The 6,233-nt window shown below is 41.1% G+C and overlaps 1 long non-coding RNA gene across 1 annotated transcript; it reads right to left on the bottom strand.

Moving 5' to 3' along the window:
* Positions 1-1,865: 1,865 nt before the first annotated feature.
* Positions 1,866-5,545, bottom strand: LOC119322294. The gene is made up of 4 exons (XR_005155510.1): positions 4,872-5,545; positions 3,604-3,728; positions 2,748-2,870; positions 1,866-2,266 (listed from the first exon to the last, which is right to left on the bottom strand). It is a non-coding gene; the product is annotated as an uncharacterized LOC119322294 (long non-coding RNA).
* Positions 5,546-6,233: the final 688 nt, after the last annotated feature.

Here is a 6,233-nt window from a genome sequence, read left to right as displayed (position 1 = left end):
AAGCACCTTAGCTAGATGCTTGATTCCTTCAGATCTGCAAGTTCTCCCATATGCATGTTGTGGGTGAATCTGCGTACCTTTGAAATCCATGGCTGGAGGAGGCAGCGACCACATATTAAAATTTTCATGACATGGACTTCATCCTTCCTTGCAAGTCATAGAACTGGAATTTGGATTGCAAAGGACCTGTAAGAACCACGATGGTTACTAAATGCATTGGTTTGTGAATTTTTTGTTCCGTGCTTCAAATTTTTGCTTCTCACCTTTGGTTGTGTGATGCTAAGAATTGTCAAAGAATTGCAGCAAACAGAAGAATCAATCATGGATGAAGATGAATAATGCTATACTGTATCTAACAGTCAAGGTAAGTTGCTGCAGTTAGCTCCTAGGAGACAAGTTAATTACTACTAACAACATTAACACTCTACGGAAGATTTGTCTCACACCTCAGCTACATGCTTCATTACCATAAATTTGCCAGTTCTCCCATAAACCGAGATAGATGGATGTGTGCTGCAGGTATAGTTTCTCCTTATACACGCACATGTAATTGTGTGTTATGTTTCGATGCAGTGTCAACCTACAGTACTACACAACTCGCATGTTTGTGCATAAACAAAAATTTCATGTTCAGTGCAAGTCGGGTATAATCAACATGTTTATTTTGTCACGTTATAACTAAATAATGGGCAAGAAAGAAGAAGAGGCACTAACAAAAAAATAATCATTTGTGGGTAACAGATGGATATCTCTCTCCATTGAATTTTGTTGTCCAGACTTTTATTCTGGTCAAACTCTTTGGCTCTGCCCCATTGCAGACCATGGCAAACTATTGTTTCTCAAGGTCCCACTTAATTATTCTTTAATTGTAGATTGCAAGTGATTTAATTTCCTCCAATGCAGTAGTTAATATATAGGAGAATATCCATATTTGAAAGTGAATCATAGGAAACTACAGATATGGGGTGAGGGGGGAATACAAGTCCTGAAGCTTTCCATCAGTCATTAATCAGATTAATCCGTACACACAAGATCTACATAGCATGTTGGATTTGTTGGTCTACAAAAGGTTTGATGTGCTTTATAACCTATGCATTAGTTAGTCCAAGAGGAGATTGCAACGCCAATACGGCCTACTAACACAGTGACGCCATAGGGTCTGCACAATATTTGTTTTCATCGGGTGCTACAAATTCATTGCTAAGCAGAGAGATCAATCCTTCCCTGCCATGTATGTGAATATTAACTTCCATGTCCCTGGCTTTTTAAAAAGGGGAAATGATTTCAAACTCCCAGATTACTACACTTGGACTGTAAATATATTTCCTTATTTAGAAAAGCTTAAAGTTTGTATCTGCATTTGAATTAACAGGGAGTATGCCATTCGTTTGGATTTTAAACGATGTTGTTGCTAATATATCAAAGTGAGTCAAAATTCTTAGCAGGATTGTATGGGTGCCCGATATGAACCTACATGTTCTTATAGCATGCAAAATATCTTTGCTTAGTAGTAGCTTTGACCAAATCACCAGAAGAACGGGCACCATCCTGCAGTGTGAGTGTAGGTTAGCATTTATTTGAAGTGCCATTATGCTGGCCTTTCAAGATATGGTTTATTCGGATTTCAGTTTCAGAATTCAACAAAAAAACTAAAATCCCAGCGTTATCCCTAAAAAAATCCAGTGTTATGAAAACATATATAAGAAAGGCTATGCATCTAGGAACATGCAATGCCCCTTTTGAATAATCATTATAATCATTAGATCACTAAACTATTAGCAGAAGGATGTAAGTTTAGCCTAACAGAAAAGGATCGCTAAGTAAGTTTATGCTTCCAAGCACAAAAAGAAGGACATGATCAACAATGGCAAAAGCAAATATTTACTTCATAGTAAATAACCTGATATAGTTAAACTGTACACTGAGATGTAGAAACTTAACTCTACTGTCTCCGGTGCAGGCTACAAAAAACTTAAAATCCCTATGCTCTCTTGGTGATGAGGCTCTACTTCTGTTGCAATTTCTTTTCTGAAGTTTTGCTCACCTTCAGTGAGTCACAAAAATTCCATTTGCATCCCGCTGCTCCACTTCCCACATATCTCTTTACTAACTGAGCACTATATCCTTGCCTCGGCCCATTATTGTTTTCTCCTGCTCAATCAATGCGCTTTTTCCCTTCGTAACCTTGAATCAAGTTGTGTAGTTCCCTACATCCACCTTTCTTCAAATTTTCAGCTTTTTGGTATTTTGTCCCTTTCTTCTGCAGCTTTTGTTAATCAAGTCAGGAGCACAACTTAATTATCTCTACTCTCATATGTAACTCCAGCTCCATCTTATCATTTTAGAAACAGCAAGTCAGCACAACTCAATTATATGCACTCTCATGTGTAATTGTCAGGAACAATTCAACTTTGGAAAGTAATAAATCTTACATATTTGTTTCGTAATGGACAAGCCATATTTATTTTTACACTAAGAAGTTATAACAAACAAAAGAAAGAAAGGTTTCCACAATAGATCTCTAGCTTTGTGGTGTTTGTAAACATTCGACAGAGTAGAGAGTACCACTGTAGAATTTAGCATTGCCATTCCTTAAAACAGAAGCATCGTGTCGATTAATTCACAGTAAAGAAAGTTATGCCCATGTATATAATGGAAATCTTGTGATGGTGCAACAATCATGTATATATATTAGGCACATGGTAGATTACTCTTGGATAAGCAATGATAGCATGCAAAAACTGTACTCTTTAATCTTGAAGCGGAATGTTGCCCATCTGGATCCAGTGAGTGATGCGCCATAGAGAGGGCACTTCTAGTGCTTCAGGAGTAATTTTTTTAGCGTCAGCAGCAACCATTAGGAATATCACCTGCATTGCAGAAGAATTAAGAAAACAAATGCAAGTTTCATATATCTAAAAAAAGATCAGTAGGTTAAGGAGACTCGAAAATAACATTTCTCTATATGTGTGATTTGTTAGAGTACAATGTTATAATTGTTTCTTTCACACAATGGGCAGTGGCTTCATACTCAATTGAATTTTAAGTACGAGCTCAATTCTTTAAAATTGGTATTTGTAATTATAAGAAGTAAAATATTAAGAAGAAAAGAACCAATGATTCCCACTTAAATTCCAAAGTACTCCAAGGATAAAAATGCATGTCCATACCAAATTAAAGTGGAATGCAGTTGTAAAAATCGTGGGATTACTATTTATGTGTTCCTTCGCTTGTCATGACTGTCCTCCCATCCTGCTAGCTGCCTACTCATTCCTTTCGTAAGAGCAAATTAATTGTACACCCTTTGATCCAAGTATATACAGAATAGCAGTCTGGTTGTTTTGTTAATACATATGCAAAACCCATGGAAGCATAACTGAACATATAATAAAAGCCTATATGGTTGAAAATAACCCATAATTTGATTAATACACAGAGACTGGAAACTGAATTACTCTGAATAATAGAACATCTGCAAGTAAGAACTGAAGATCTCAATCAGTTTTTGGTTCCAAGCACACATAATTAAACATGTAAGATCCGGTGAAAGGAAATCGACCATCATAAAGAAATGCATCAGGTATATCAACAGTCCATGATTACAATGTGTATCAGGTCCTTTTTTTGCTTCAGTAGCTGGCACTTATGATCTCTCTTTAGAAGTTGGGCGACTTGAAATGGTTATGCACTACAGGAACCCTCGTTGCTCGCCCTAACCATGCTTGCCACTGCTAGAAATTTTTTCGAACAAATGGTAAGCAATGAAACAAAATGAGAATGATGAAGAGATCAAAGAAGTGAAACATCAAGCAAACAAAATTGACTTCTACTCATTTATTTGCCCAAATGTAACTAATCTAAATGTAATACCCACTAATCTTTTTTGCTATCTATTTTTCAGATCACTCTGAACAGAAGTCAACTAAAATTTATGGGCAACTTAGCACTCACTGTAGATGATAGTGGTAAATATAACAGGATAGATATGTTGTTTTCTTGTGTCTTGTCAGATATAAAAAAGATTTCAAAATGAACCATCCACAGCAGAAAGAATTGCAGGTCACTGCTGCATCTCCATCGCCAGTCAATCAGCTCGTCCAATCTAGTAGAAGATATCTTCAAGGTCTTTTTAGGTATATCTAGAAGGTTTTCCAACTCGTAAGTTTTCAGCTTCTCGGCTAAATGTAAGATATCAACCATTACTCAGAACAGCAAGGTGCTTGCGACAAATGCAAGTATCAAATAAGGAGTAAAGCATACATCACATATGAACTTTAAGTATATACATAAATAAAGCATCACAAAGTGCAGCCAGGTTGGCAAATAAAATTTCATTACTTTCAATCTAATGGAACCTATATCCACCTGACAACTTAAATCTTTAAATGGCAGTGGCAGTACAACATAGGCGGCTGAACTGATCGTAGAAGTCAAAACAATTGTAATTGTTGATTCATGACCGGACGGATAGTTACAACAACTGTTATGAACCTAGCTAGTCATGCCATCTGCAGGGGATTAGGAAGACAAGGGGAAGGAGGAGATAATATTGCGAGAGAATATATTGATTCTTGCTTGCTCCCAAAGAATAAAATGCCTGCTCGTATATAGAGCTAACTTAACTTTGACCCGAAAGACATGGAGATAGTCGGAAGTATCAAGCTCGGGCAAGATGCGTTATATGGTTATTGAGCTGAAATGTGTATATGAATTACAATTAGAGGCCCTCCTGTTGCAATAACTTCTGCATTAATTTATGCTTGGAAAATGTATGTCAGTATTGCAGTATTCTGAGCTCAACGCATCAGACTACTGTACTGTAAATCATGTCATGAGTGTAATCATGAAACTGTTCGAGGCAAAGTGCTGACCTTCTTCGATGGAGACAGAGAAACTGAAACCAATCTGGTGAGCAGGAAGTTCTCAGGCGTGAGTTCCCAGTGTATGGTCCCATGAAGTGCAGACGTGGACGACGCTTTCAGAAACTCAATTAGACAATCTGCACTAGAGAACGACACCCAGCCTCCGACAGCGAGGGGGAACTCGCGCTTCTTGTGCCACGGCGACGGCGACGGCGGAGGGGGGCTGCAGCAGTTGGTCCAGCCTGGCACGGTGGCCGGTGCCGATGACCTCGTGGTTGTTGGCGACACAAAGCCACACCTGGCTCTCTGCCGTCATCTGCTGGAGCCGGAGCGCCGCGACGCGTCGCCCCAACAGAGCACGCCGGCCGCCTCATCGTCCTACGCCGCGACGCCTCGGCCCGCCAAGGCCAGCTTCAAGGGCGACAAGGCGCGTAGGAACGCCGGCGCGACCCCTCGCCCCACTCCTGGGCTCTGGCGAAGCGGACGCCCACGGCAAACGCGCCGGCGGCGCGTGCTCGTCTGCTTATCGTCCTCCGCCGCGACGCCTCGGCCCGCCCCCGCCAAGGCTAGCTCCAAAGCCGACAAGGCGTGCAGGAACGCCGCCGTGACGCCTCGCCCCATTACTAGGCTCGGGCGGAGCGGACGCCGCGGCAAGCGCGCCGCGGCCCGTTTGTGAAGGCCGACAGTGGATAAGGCGGGGCTGTGGTGGTGGTGCCAGGGTCCTTTTTGCAAAAAGTGAATCATTATCTCAGGAAGAAACAAACTTTAAATTGTACTGCGGGTTAAATACTAAAAAAGGGAGGGGATTTTTAGCAAAAATGCTAATGACGGACAAGCAAAAACCCAATTTGCTTTATTATTAGGTAGAGATTAGGTAGAGATAGAGAGGTAGAGATAACTCCTACTAAAGCATATGCTGCGTCAAAATAGCTTTCACCTGCCTCTACGATTCAGCAATGCCATAATTTTTTTAGAAACCTTGACTCCATCGTGAAAAAAAGACAAAATATACAGGGCCATGCCATAGATTAGTTTTCCCATTACCTGAGTCCATCGTTGAAAGAAGAAAAACATAATAGGCCTACAGACTCCCCTGCCCTCACGCACGCTGCCGCCGCCAGAATCCCATGCCTACAACCGACTCTCCAGCCCTCACGCACGCAGCCTCAGCTAGAAAATCAATCCCAGGTCTTCGACGGAGTCCAATCCTAACGCACGCCACTGCCATGCCCCCGTCGAGACTAGGCCTCCACCCCGAGCATGGAGTAAACGGTCTCAAGTTCAGGCTATGAGCCACGTGCCCATGCCAAGATATTTTGACATTATCCTGGCCCATATGGGATCTCTGTTGCTGACATCTTCCTTTGGCTA

Source organism: Triticum dicoccoides, chromosome 1B, assembly GCF_002162155.2.
Source record: "Triticum dicoccoides isolate Atlit2015 ecotype Zavitan chromosome 1B, WEW_v2.0, whole genome shotgun sequence".
Taxonomy (NCBI): domain Eukaryota; kingdom Viridiplantae; phylum Streptophyta; class Magnoliopsida; order Poales; family Poaceae; genus Triticum; species Triticum dicoccoides.
Note: the sequence above shows the minus strand (reverse complement) of the source record. Positions and strands in the feature narration are given on the sequence as shown.